A 13,498-nucleotide genomic window follows, 5' to 3' on the forward strand; every position below is an offset into this window, starting at 1 on the left:
CTGTATGCCTTAACCACTATGCCAAACTGGCTCTTGATGTTTATGAATAAAAAAATATTATTGATGACCTATTATTGTTTATGCCTGATTGATTAATATTCTAATAATACCTGGGGTGGAGGAGGGGAGAGGTTGCACGGTGACTAAGATTGCAATGCCATGAATCTCCGATGGCATAAGGTAGATCAGAAATGCACTTATTTCGTGTAAAATAATTTCTTAAGAGAAATTTGAGAAAATGTAATCGATGCCCTGTAATCGATGCCCTGGAAGCTGAGGGGTGTACTTTATTCTAGACTCTAGATTTTGAGTGGGAAAACTTTTCTGGAAGCCCTAAAGCATTCTAATCAAGTTGTGTTTTCAGTTTCTTTTTCAGAGCAGCATTCATTAACCACTTGTCACAAAATCAAACTATGTTGATAATACTTTTTGTTTTCTTCTTTCTCTAATTCCATAGCAAAATCCTATTGGTCCATATAATTAACATATTTTTCTACATGCCAGTTGGGCAGAAATAAGTCCAAGTGAAACCCCTAAGGGAGAACAGATTTTCTCAAAGAAGCAGATTTTTTAGTAAATCTAATGTGGTGGCTTATACTTGGACCTCAAAATACACCAATCTTTGATTATTCATGATAATACCTTACCTGTCATGTCTTATTATGCAAATAGTTATTTCAAGAGATTGTTTGTGAAACTTGAAGAATGGGCCCTATATGGATTTCTAGGCAGCAATTTTCATTCTTGGTAATTTTACTGTCAACATTGCATTAAACTGTGCCTATTTTTGAATGAAACACAGGAGCTCATTATCATGGACAAAGCAAAAAAAGAAAATAATAAGAACACCAATAAACGAAGCTGGCTTGGTGGATACAGTTGATTCTAGGACAGGAAATGAAATCAATATGGATGTGTCTTATTTATTTGCACTGCAATATAGCTTTCCTTCTCATAACAAAAGCAGATGGGCAGTCATAAAACATTGCCATCGAAGCAGAGCCACTAAAAAGAAGAGGAATCAGTGCAAAGAAGGGAAATCTGAGGTTTCCACAAGTATTCTTCTCACACTGAAAAGAAATATATATATATATATATATATATATATATATATATATATATATATATTCATATTCCATAAATAATGTGGAACAAAGGGGAAAGATATTTTAAGCAATAATCACATGATGTGTTGGGTTATAAATTGGACATAAATTTTAATGCTTAAAATGAATGTGATTTGGTCTAAGATTTGGCAAAAATGCTAACACTGGGCAGCTCAATTACTGACCTCTCTATCCAAGTATAGGGGTACCACAGATGGGAGGGACAGGAAACGTGATTAATGCGAAGCCATTGTGTCTCTAGACCAGTGTTTCTCAACCCTGGCAACTTTAAGATTCACGGACTCCAACTCCTAGAATTTCCCAGCCAGTGTGTTGGCTGGGGAATTTGTGGAGTTCATGTCCACACATCTTAAAGTTGCCAAGGTTGAGAAACACTGGTCTAGATGTGTCACCCTTATTTCAACTGCTGGCCTTGCTTTGTGTAGACACCTCCTCAAAATCTCTTATGGAGTTCTCCCTGTGGGGAAACTGGAAGCCAATGAACCATTCACATTTGTGGATGCAGCGTTCAGTTCCTCACTCTAGAAACCGTAACTGAATACTCCTTTTATTCTAAAGGAAAATCACATAACCCCAGTGACATTACTTCTGTAGGAAAAACTAAAATTCTTTCCTCCTGTGGTCCGATAGGCATGCAAATAACATTTCTTTGTGGCCCACTAACTGGGGGTCAACCTTTCCCAATCTACAATGGTACAGATTGATCAAGCTGGTCCAGACTGAAATCATACTGGTGAGAGCCATTTTGCATACTGATTTTGCAAAGTCATATCAAAATGCAATCTAGGCAATATTCTTCCATTTTACTTACATATACCCCCCCTTTTTAAAAAAAATGGTTTTGAAGCTTAGGGGATATACTCACTGTATCTAGTTTCATCCTTAACTCCACCAATCTGAAAAAACAGAGGTGAAAGATTTCATCCCTCCTTCTCACATAAAATAACAGACTCAATCAACAAGTTCTTTAAATAAACACCCACATTTAGGGTTATTCGAGGAGAAAATTACAGAAGGTCATATAAGGAAAAAAGAAAGCTTACATCTGCACCTTAGCACAGAGACTTTAGAATAGCAAAAATAATTAAGGCAAAAGCCTAAACTGATAAAGTTGCCTGAAGTGATGTAAATTCTTCTCTGAAAAAGAGTTACAATTGTAAAAGTGTGCCAGGACAGTGTAAGGACTTTCAGCAAAGAATCCCTCAGCATTCCTTGTTTTTAAATGTTTTTAACAATTGTAAACTGCCTAGATTTTCTGGTAGTCAAGCAACAAATAAATTTAATAAATTATGATTACTATTACTGCTAGTAGTAGTCTGGAGTGTGAACTTCCAGTTGCAAAATGTAAGGCCAAAAGTTCAGTCCAGGTCTATCTTTAGACACAGCACAGGAATACTTGGTCCAGCTAGGGAGCAGAGGTCAATGGAAATCATTTTCACACAGAGACAATCAACGTCAGCTTTGAAATAGGGAACTTAGATGATTGCAAACATTTGTATAAGATCTTGTTCTTTTAACCAGCTGAGTGAACACAGGCATTTCTAAGCCATCTGCAAAAAAATAAAATAAAATATTTTCCCTCCTCCCTCAAAATAAGGTTTTAAATGTCTGAAGAGCATCTATAACAAAACAGACTTTGCTTTGTGAATGACATAGCAGTTGGGTTCATACAGCATGCTAAATCCCCCAACCAGCTAAACAACACACAATTGCTGTGTTCATATAGAATGTTACACCTAAACAAATCATTTCATGACTTCAGGTGTTTTGTTCAGTAACTTGCTAACATAATGGTTGAGTTCCCACATCTTTGTGAACCACAAGCTACCCAACTATTTTTTTTAGCTCATTTGAACACCTGAGTTGAACTGTCAGTGAGTTACATTTAAAACAAAGATACTGGGTGTAGATTTGGACTCCATTTTCCACCCAGCTCAGTGGACAGTGATGACTGCTGCTGAGAGTTGGAATCCAAAAGCACCTGGATGGCTACAGGTTCTCCACTCCTTCTGTGGAGCCTGGACTTAATAGAAAGCAAAAATGATCAGGAGGTTGAACTATGAGAAAAGCTAGTGGTAGTTTGGGGTGTGTCTGCGATCATGCCAGACTTTTATAAAATTATGTGTGATGTGTGTACAGACAGACTCCTTCAGCTTATCAATAGTATTAGACCAAAAGAACCATCCCCCATTTTTGAGGCTGTTCTCAGAAGATGATGCCATGGCGATGACAGATGCATCTCTCCAGGTGTATTTTCTTTGCAGAGTCAGAATGCATATGCAAAATGCAAATAAATGGAATGAGCCAGGGTCACTTTTATTTAATCTGCAAACAGGATTTACAGAGGTGACTAACTGTGCAGGTCTTCTGCAGGAACCAGCTTACTATTATTCAAGACTGCACTTCTTCAAGGAATGGAATAACAATCGTCCTGGATAAAGGATTGGCTGTAAAAAAATCTACTGGGCTGGGGAAAATTAGTGTAAGAAGAAAGGATAATCCATGCTTTGATTTAGATTGCGATACACGTATTTCCCACCATATGTTACCCTAGCATTCTGAAATGGTTGAAAGGAGGAGCTGTGATATTTGCAAAGAGATTCCAGTAGGGATTTTCATTTCACTGAACCCAAACCCAAAGGATTCATGAGAGAGAGAGAGAGAGAATAGGTTAACAAGAAACAAAACAAAAACTTATCAAGAGACCATTTCTCAGTTATGTACATGTTCCCTGTAGGGAAGTCTGTGTTCCACACTGGTTAAGCATTTCAGATTTTTGTTAAAAAAAAAAAAAGGCTAGTCAGAGAAAAAGGGTTCGAGGCAGTTGTGACCCAAAAGTTAGTCTGGTGGCACAATGAAGTGGAGACGTTGGCAAATGCTTTACCACCAAAGGCCAAAGGGTCTCTTCAAGGTAGTACAAGAAGCATGACTATGATTACTAGTTCTGTCTTTATTGTGAGGTTGCATTAACAGAAACTTGCAGGTCTGCAAGTACTCCTCCCTCCCTCCCTTCACTTTTATTTTTATTATTATTTGTGCCTTCGAGTCAGTTCTTGACTCCTGGCAACTGCCTAGACTAGTCCCTACAGTTTTCTTGGCAAAGTTTTTCAGACATGGTTTGCCCTTGCCTGCTTCCTAGGGCTGAGAGAGACTGACCAACCCAGGGTCACGCAGCTGACTTTTGCCCAAGGCAGGATTAGAACTCACGCTCTCCTGGTTTCTAGCCTGGTGCCTTAACCACTACACCAAACTGGCTCTCATTCCTTCACTTGTACTCTCCCAAACTAGGGAGGGTCCCTTCTGAGATGCTATCATCACCCCTCCTCCTTCAGACTCAAATTTCATTTATCGGACCATTGTCTAGGCTGCAGCTCTTCCTCCTGTCTCCCAGGGTCATTCCCACATACATTACGGATAAACAAGGAGGTCATCAATAGATTCTGCATGCTATGCAGCTTTTCTTTTCTGCAAAGGCCTCAGACAGGGAGCCAATTACCCTTGCAATTTCTCCGTCATTGTGCAAGAAGGAACATTCACCTACACTTACACCCCAAGACTTCTTGCTACCTCACAAGTGCAAGGACAACATTCTACTTATGAAAATAATAGAAATGTATGCATCCTTTAAAATAGTGTTTAAATTAAATGAGGCCTGGTGGAAGCATTGTAAGAAAAATTCTCTGCACAACACTTTGTTATTAACTATTGTTGCCAAAATGCCCGTCTTTAATCGTGAGACATGGCTGACCAAAGATTCCCACTTGGAGGGAATGGAAAAGTCAAGGACACCAATTTAATGTCAGCCACATAGTTTCACAATCCATCAAGTCAGAGGTTCTCAAACTTTGTAATGCCATGACCTCTGAAAATGCTGAAATGAATTTGCATAACCTTATCTTCTTTGAATAAAACTAATGATTTCATTGGGGTTAAGACTGGGCAAGAAACAAGCATACAACTCATTTCTAATAATTAAACATTATTCTACTTATCAAATAAAACAATGATGCAACACTACAATGTTATAAAAGAAAAACATTCATTGGAAATAAGCAATAATCCCAATAAATTTTAACCATGGGGAATATGAACATATTTATTTTTGCATAATTCTTGAAATCTGGGTTGCATTTTAAAGACAATTATTCTCATTTGCCAAAGCAAGGGAAAAAACAGATTCACTGTAAATCAGCTCCTCTTAAACTGCTGTTACATTATTGCAGCTTGCAAAACTCAGGTAAGTTATGTTTTCAGTGTTCACGATCCAAGCACTGCCACACTGACTTGATTATCACAGCCAATTTTTACCTCTTTCTCTCTTCCCTCCTTTACCCTCCATCACCATTTCCTCTGCAAAATGAATGTCAGGTCAGATGGTCAGAATTTTGCAGAGAAGCCTCGTAGCCTCCAGGTACAACTCCTCCTTTGATAGGCAAACAGGATATCCTAAAAGAAACAGAACAGAACAAACAAATTCAGGCTTCACAAAGGGCTCTGAAACTGTGGCACTGCTTTGCGTTCAACCTACCTTTGCATCAAGCTGGTAAACTTGCTCAGCAAATAGGTAGGCAACCCAGCAGTTGAGAAGCATTGCATTAGCTGAACTCTTTGACTGCTAGAAAAAAAAGAGTCCTGAACATGGGAACGTGCTATGAGAACATGCATTTTCTATGCCAAATGCATATTTGTATGCGGCACATTTTTATATTTGGCAGAATGATCCATTCCTGTGAAGGAGAGCAGAGGGAGAAAAAAAAAAAGATGTTGATAATCTGTGGTCTAAAAATGAAGAAATCTGCTTTTGAGCACCAAACAGAAGGTAGATGACCCTGAAGGTGAGACTGACAGTTACAAATGCCAAATACGAGACGGTGTCATTTCTAGACAACCTCAAACAGATGGGTAGCCAAAGTGTTGCTAATTGAGTGGCCAGGGACTCTGTTTAGAAATTTTAAAAGAAACAACAAACAAATTAGAGAAGCAACTACTATTGTAGTTTGAACCTGTGAGATGTCCTTGACATGCAAAAATTGAATTAGATGGCTCTTTTTTCCTTTCTTCCAGAACTGGCACACGAAAAGAGCTCCCCCTCTCTTTCTCTGTTAAGCAAAACTGTTTTGGATTAGCTTCCATCCTGACTTTTTTGACCCCATTCACAGATACCTCTGCCTCAGATAGAGAAAGAGGAGAGGAGAGGAGAGAGAGAGATTATTGTTCTAAAAAGGCCTCTTGAGCATTTTTGAAACATTTAAGAACATCTTTGCCAGCATTCCCTCAAAAAAGAAACATATTTCTATTTTAATGCAAAAACTCTCTACTGGAAGAGGTACCAGCTTCCTGGGATTCTCTGCACAGAACAGCTGTCAGTTCTGGGTATCAGTCTGTGCTGTATGGTTGTCACACATGGGAAAATGCCACACATTCAGTTGTGTTGTTTCTATATGCAGCTGTGAGAGTTCAAAAATACCCCCTCCCCTTTTGTGGTTACATGTTTAAAAAAAGGAAACGGAAACAACAGCCTGTCAAAACGTGGACAGCTTCCTCTGATTCTGTTCTTCCGGAAAGGAGAGAATTGGTCCTATAATTTCCAGAGGGGATTCTGGAGAATTTCATTCATTTGCCTTTGAAAGAAAATTGACCCATTTTGGACTTCTAGAACTACAAAACCGATCAGGACATAATCTCCATTTGGGTTCTGCTCTCAATTTTGTGGTACAGTCCTGAGCTCAAAGAAGTTATAGAAAGACGTGTAACTTAAGGGAACAGCTGTATAAAATTCATATTTTGAGAAAGTAACTATGAACATAAATGTGAATATGCTTTCTTTATTGTTGTTGTTGTTTTTAGAATAAGTTCCATTCCCCTTCAGTGTGAAGAAAATTAGGATTGAGCAGTTTACATCCTCCTCTTATGATGGGATGGTTAGAAACAAAATAAACATAACGAACTACTGTACAGTTACAATTACAGCTATAATTACAAAAAAAAATGTCAGCACCCAAGGAACAAACATCAAACAAAAGCTATGATGGAGGCTCACTCTTCATAGCAGTCTCACTCCTGAGATTTTCTTGAAAAGCCATTATAGCTCATTCTCTTAAAGCTCAACAAGGTGAGAGTTAATCTGATATACCCTAATAGTAATTTCTCTGAGTGGCACTGTTTATGTAGCCCAAATGAATCATCCATGCACAGACTGAAGACATAGCCATGCTCAGAGATTTCTGAGATTTGTAGATTTGAAAGAATCCTAACAAACAATATGGCTTTCTCACCATATACTGTATGGGCCATAAGATGCTCCTGCCAATGTTTGCCTCTGTTGGATTCTCACCCAGTTGGTTTCATCACTCCAGTCCTGTTAGAATTGTTTCAATAAAGTGATGGCCTTAGTTCTCTCAACTCCAGAGACTCATCTTTCTGTTTCCATTCAGGGAGCAATATAAAGTCACATAATATAAACAAGCAGATACTGAAGAATTGTAAAACCAATTGCAGGTCAAAGGGTAGCGACAAACTAGCAGCTCCTGAACTAGTGTGGTGGTTTCCGTCACTGCTGCTGGTTCCCAGGGAGGAAACGCATTCCAGACACATAAGAGGCTTCACAGCCCTGACTCTTGTCCTGGAAAGGCCCTAGAGCCCTTCTGGGGTATTTCCCCTTAGGTTAGTTGAGTGGCTTTAGTCTGGCAAGATTCTGCCTATATAGTAAGAACAATAAAGGACTAGAGTTGGAAATATCGGCTCAGAATGGTTCTTGGCCTGGTTCCTGACAGCTAGCTCCTGACCTGTGACTGGCCACACCCCTTCTGGCTTAGCCATACAACCCAAAAATGCCATCCAGAGGCAAGAAAAGACCCCGGACCAGCCCCAGTAATGACACCGAGGCCTAGAAATCCAATAATTGCAGGTCCCCTCTGCCCCAAAGGTTCTTGGGGAAGGGGCCAGGAGAAGGACCTTCTCAGCAGTTGCGCCTCCTTTATGGAACATTCTCCCCCAGAGGTACAGATGGCCCTTCCTGTATGGGCTTTCTGAAAACTAGGCAAAGAAATGTCATTCCAGCTGATGTTTGGCTCCTAGGTTAGCTTAACTTAATGGAATCTATGGTGGGTTAATTTTTTACCTAATAATGATTATTATAATAATTTTTTTAAAAAAAATAATGTCTGATTTTTGCCTCAACTTTGTTGTACTTGACCCAGAATTTGTCTAGATTGGGGTAGCCTACAGATTTTTATACAATTAAATATTGGGTGATAGAGCTATCAAGTAAATAAGCAAGTACGCATATACTGTTTGAAGCTCTTTTATTTTAAAAGCCCCAAACTTACTTTGGAACGCATATCATTATTTTAAACCCCTGTACGTGTATGGAAGCCACAGCAAGAAACAGCACATGAAATATCTATTGTCTTCATTATTATACAAAGATTGTGTGTGATGCACAGAAGTGGTCTCTAATCTTCTGAAGCTGTATGAAACTTGAGAAGCAGAAAAGAACAGAGAAAAGGGCAGGTTAGGACAGGATTCATTTTCTCAAAGAAGTGAGCAGCTTGAAAAAAATCATTAGGACAGTTCCAAGTGTCTCTTGAATATCATAGGGAAATATTGCAGGTGAAAACAAAACAAGCAGATGTCACAAAAATAAAGTGAAAATATGCCTTATGTCAAAACATCCTTAGATACCTAACAGGCCTAAATTTATTTTACTCATGATGGAATCATCAGGTTTGAGTTGGAGGTAGCCAATTCTACCTGATGGTTTGATCCAGACCAAGAGTCAGATTCATAAAACAATGATTCAGTCTAGAGATTCAATCAAGTTGCCTACAAATTGGATTTTTGAACCAAACTGTGCATGCGTTATTGCTGGATAGTGGCCTCTACTGGTGATGCAGGGAGTGTGTCAATGGGTTGGTGTCATGACCTCGTTGCAAGGCACAACGTGGATCATGATCATCAAGGAATAGAGGAAGAAGATAATTAAAACAGGGATTAAAACAAGCACCCAAAGCACCCACACCCATGGACCCATAGACAGCTGAAAAGAAGGACATCGGACGAGCAGAGATAAGCCGCACCTGGTGCCCTGGAGGACACACCAGAATCGAGGGGACAAGAGGAGACACCGGGAAAACGCCCATGCAGCCATCAAGGATCCCATCAAGAGGGATTGGGACAATAGAGGGTGGAGGAGCCCGGGGCCCTACGAGAGGGTATAAAATGGGCACCTCCACACCACACACCCCGTTCCCGTTTTTCGTTCTGTCAGCCACCATTCCAATAAACCAGAAATCCTTAATACCCATTAAATGAGTCTGTGTCTTATTGCGAAGCAAGACTGACCTTGACAGTTGGCTTGATTAAAGCAGTGTTATACCACCATGACACATGGCCTGTCCCTTTTGAAAGGACATGTTGATTTCATGTGCCCATCCAAAAGAGGTGAAACCTGCAGAGTGATGATGCAAAGCTATTTTCATCCTGTCCAACATAAGGATGAAAGCAGCAGTAGCCTCTGGATGCCTACATTGCTGGAAACATTGAGCGATTCCCGTTGGGGGCAACTGTTCTTGGAATCTGAGATACAGGAAGTCAAAATGATAGCAGATTGATGGACAGATTATTAATCCCACCAGTTTTTTTTGTTTGGATTTTTTTTTGCCTGATAATGCATAAAGAAAAACCCTGAGATCTTATGAACAGTTAAGTAGGTGTTCAATATTCAATAAAGCTTATCCCTAGGTAAATGTGCACATTATTACATCCCAAGAAAAATATCGGTCTCAGATTTTTAATAGTTCTCAACGCGTTGCACTTTTGCAGTGCGTCCACAAGTTGTCCGCTATATATTTTGTTTCTTCTTTTTAATCTCTTTGGATCCTGACCCTTTACTCCTCTTTATCTTCTGTTATTCCCACTCACTCACCTTTTCTCTTCCTTCATCTTCTGTCTAAATTCATTTCTATGTCCCAGAGATTTTTCTCTCTGTGTCTTCAATTGCCTGGTGTTTCAAGACGTTCCCCACAAGTGGACTGGCAGGCCTTTCCAGAGTGTTCGGACAAGAGAAGCTGAAATGCAGCAGTTTAGCTTATGGAGAAGGACTGTTGAGATTCAATCTCTGTTTCAGACAAAGAAGAATAAAAAGGAAGGAGTAGAAAAGCCAAGGATGAAGTGGGGATAATCTCCAGGCAAGACATGGTGGGTCTTTACTACATCCCAAAGTAGTCAAAGAAAGATTCATGTGGTTAGCACGCTTTACCTAAAGCATTTTGTGAATAAAACTACTGCACTAAAAATAAGGCAAAACAAAGCAGAAAACTAGCAAAACAAAAATCCCCACAATGGGAACTATATCTGGAATGTGCAGCATAAAAAAAGTGATAAGTCTCTCTCAGAAGCATTACTTTTACATGACAATGTGCAATCAAGAAAGTGATCCTTGGTCACCCTGATCTTTATTGACATTTTTTCCTCTCCCTGGAAAACTAGAGCCCAGGATGAACTATGCTAGTGTGGCTTCTCATGTCAAGCTCTGCTGGCCATGGGGCTATCAAGAGCTAGACCTTCAATCCTGCAGCAAGGGGGTGATGTAGCTCTCTAGATAGATCACGGCGATCTAGATTAGTGTTTCTCAACCTTGGCAAGTTTAAGATGTGGGGACTTCAACTCCCAGAATTCCCAGAAAGCATGCTGGCTGGGGAATTCCAGGAGTTGAAGTCCCCACATCTTAACTTGCCAAGGTTGAGAAACACTAATCTAGACAACCAATACTGGCAGTATATAAACAGGAAACCCTTCATGCCAGCAATAAAGGGAAACATTATCTATTATCCGCTCTTTATTTTATCAGCCTGAAAGAGAGATCACTAGGTTGACTCTGGAGATAGAAAAGAGATGGGACCATCTCAAAACATTATTAATAATGAGCAGATGGATATTTCAGAGTCAATCTTTGACTGATTTTGAGAAATTTTGCCCCAGCTTTTGGACTTTCTGCCCACAGAAAAGTCCTCATGTCATATTCTTGCTTTCCCTGAATCACTTGGCATAACATCTCTTCTTGAAATAAAGCCAACTCACCCCCTTGAACTTGTCCCACATCTCCTGCCCTACTGCTGTGTCCCCTCTGTACAATTGCAAACTTTATCTCTGATACACTGCCTCCTGTGTGTCAGAATTGTCTTCTTTTGGGCTGTTTCTACTATTCATGATGCATTTAAGTCTCGCAGCATGAGAATGGGATTGTTCTTCATTAATAACTGCATAGAAAGTCTGTGAAGATGTCCTTTAAGGAAATGTTGGCAAATCTGGGTACCAGCAGAAAGCCAAGGAGTACCTAAGGGAGGAAATTACTCTGCAACAGCAAGTTATCTCTGCAGGTATTAGTGGATAGTTCTGGTTTCCACCATGCTGTGAAAAGCTATACCTGCTGATCACTACAGATCAAATAGATGCTACTCACAGGAGGGGTATGAACTAGGGAACCACAATTCAGGTAGAATTTTTTTTGTGGCTGTAAGAATGTTTCTGATTGGTAACAAGCTGAAAAAAATTAAGAGCCCCTCAAGTCAAGCTTGATGCAAGGGAACTACCTAGACAAGTCCATGCAGTGTAGGGGGGTAAGGGTTTTCTGAGGTTGTTTTTTCCTTTACAAATGTTTTATTACTGCCTAGGTAACATCTTCAGTGCTAGGATCCTGGATAAATGAAGTTTGTCGGTTCATTTGTTACACAATGAACCAACAAACCTCACTTCTCCAAGGTTATAGCATTGAAGATGTTACCTAAGTGGGTAATGAAATATCTGCGCGTGAAAACCAAAGTCAGAGAATCCATGCAACCCAACACTCCAATTCAGAACTACTTACAGTATATTTTCTACCATCTCAAGTCCATGAGGGCCCTGTCAGGTTTCCATGGTGGTTTCTTATTCAAATATTAGTCAGGTCTGATCCAACTTAAAGTCAGCTAAGAATTTTTATAAAATGATGTACCTCTGGTATTTAACTCCCGGTAAGTTGTCAAAAATGTATAATGGGGTAATGAATGTTTGTTGGGAACGTTCTCTTGGTGAAGGAACTTTTTATCATCTTTGGTGGGCTTGTGAGAAGACTAAAAAATGCTGGGATCAAATATGTGTGGATATCCAAAAGATCCTGAAAGTGGACTTAAAAAAGAAGCCTGAACGGTTCCTCTTGGGCCTGATGGAGAAGCGGTCAAGAAACAACATGGGACTTTGCTTTTATGTATGATTACAGCAGCAAGACTTTTATACGCACAACAATGGAAAGATCCACAAATCCCTACAGCTGAAGAATGGATGATTAAATTAATGGAACTGGCCCAAATGGCCAGGTTAACGGCATTGATAAAATACTGTGTCTGGATTTGTTTCTGCTTGGCAACCACGGTTAGATTATTTGCTTGTGTCTGAAAAAAACGAAGCTTTGATTTTGGGTTTTGATGATTAAATGGTTTGATTTTATAGAAATAATGTTACTAAGGTCTAACTGATGATTTTGTTGTTTATTCATTCAGTCGCTTCCGACTCTTTGTGACTTCATGGACCAGCCCACGCCAGAGCTTCCTGTCAGTCGTCAACACCCCCAGCTCCCCCAGGGACGAGTCCGTCACCTCTAGAATATCATCCATCCATCTTGCCCTTGGTCGGCCCCTCTTCCTTTTGCCCTCCACTCTTCCTAGCATCAGCATCTTCTCCAGGGTGTCCTGTCTTCTCATTGTGTGGCCAAAGTATTTCAGTTTTGCCTTGAATATCATTCCCTCAAGTGAGCAGTCTGGCTTTATTTCCTGGAGGATGGACTGGTTTGATCTTCTGGCAGGTCAGAAGTCACCTTCTTTTTCTGCTTTCTGTCTAATCTTGCACTCTTATCGTTTTTTCTTTAGTTCTGTACACTGCCTTTTCTCTACTCCCTGTTTGGTAATCATACTTTGAAAAATAAAAAACTTAAATGATAAAAAAAACCAGTCAGCTAAGAGCTACCAACTGCACGGAATAAAGTTGTGAAGATACTTCATAATACAGTATTTCATGTGGTTGAAGGGCCTTTGTGGAACAGGCACGTGGCAGAGACATTTGTGGTAGGACATGTTGGCTGCAGGATATGTAAATGCTCACAGCTACTTCAAGAACAGTGTCCACATGTAAGCCAAAAGGCAGTTGTCCCCACCTTTAAATCTAAGGTCTCCCCCCATCTTCTTTGACTTTTGCAAGCTGTATTCTTTTTTTCCTTCAGCATTCAGAAGCATGATTAACTAAGTAATAGGACCATGCAAAGTGGGTGCAATCTATGCTGGTGTTTCACTTCAAGAGTCAGAGAAGACTCGATCAAGTTTGCCAAGGGTTGAGGTGTG

Source organism: Candoia aspera, chromosome 12 (genome assembly GCF_035149785.1).
Source record: "Candoia aspera isolate rCanAsp1 chromosome 12, rCanAsp1.hap2, whole genome shotgun sequence".
Classification (NCBI taxonomy): Eukaryota; Metazoa; Chordata; class Lepidosauria; order Squamata; family Boidae; genus Candoia; species Candoia aspera.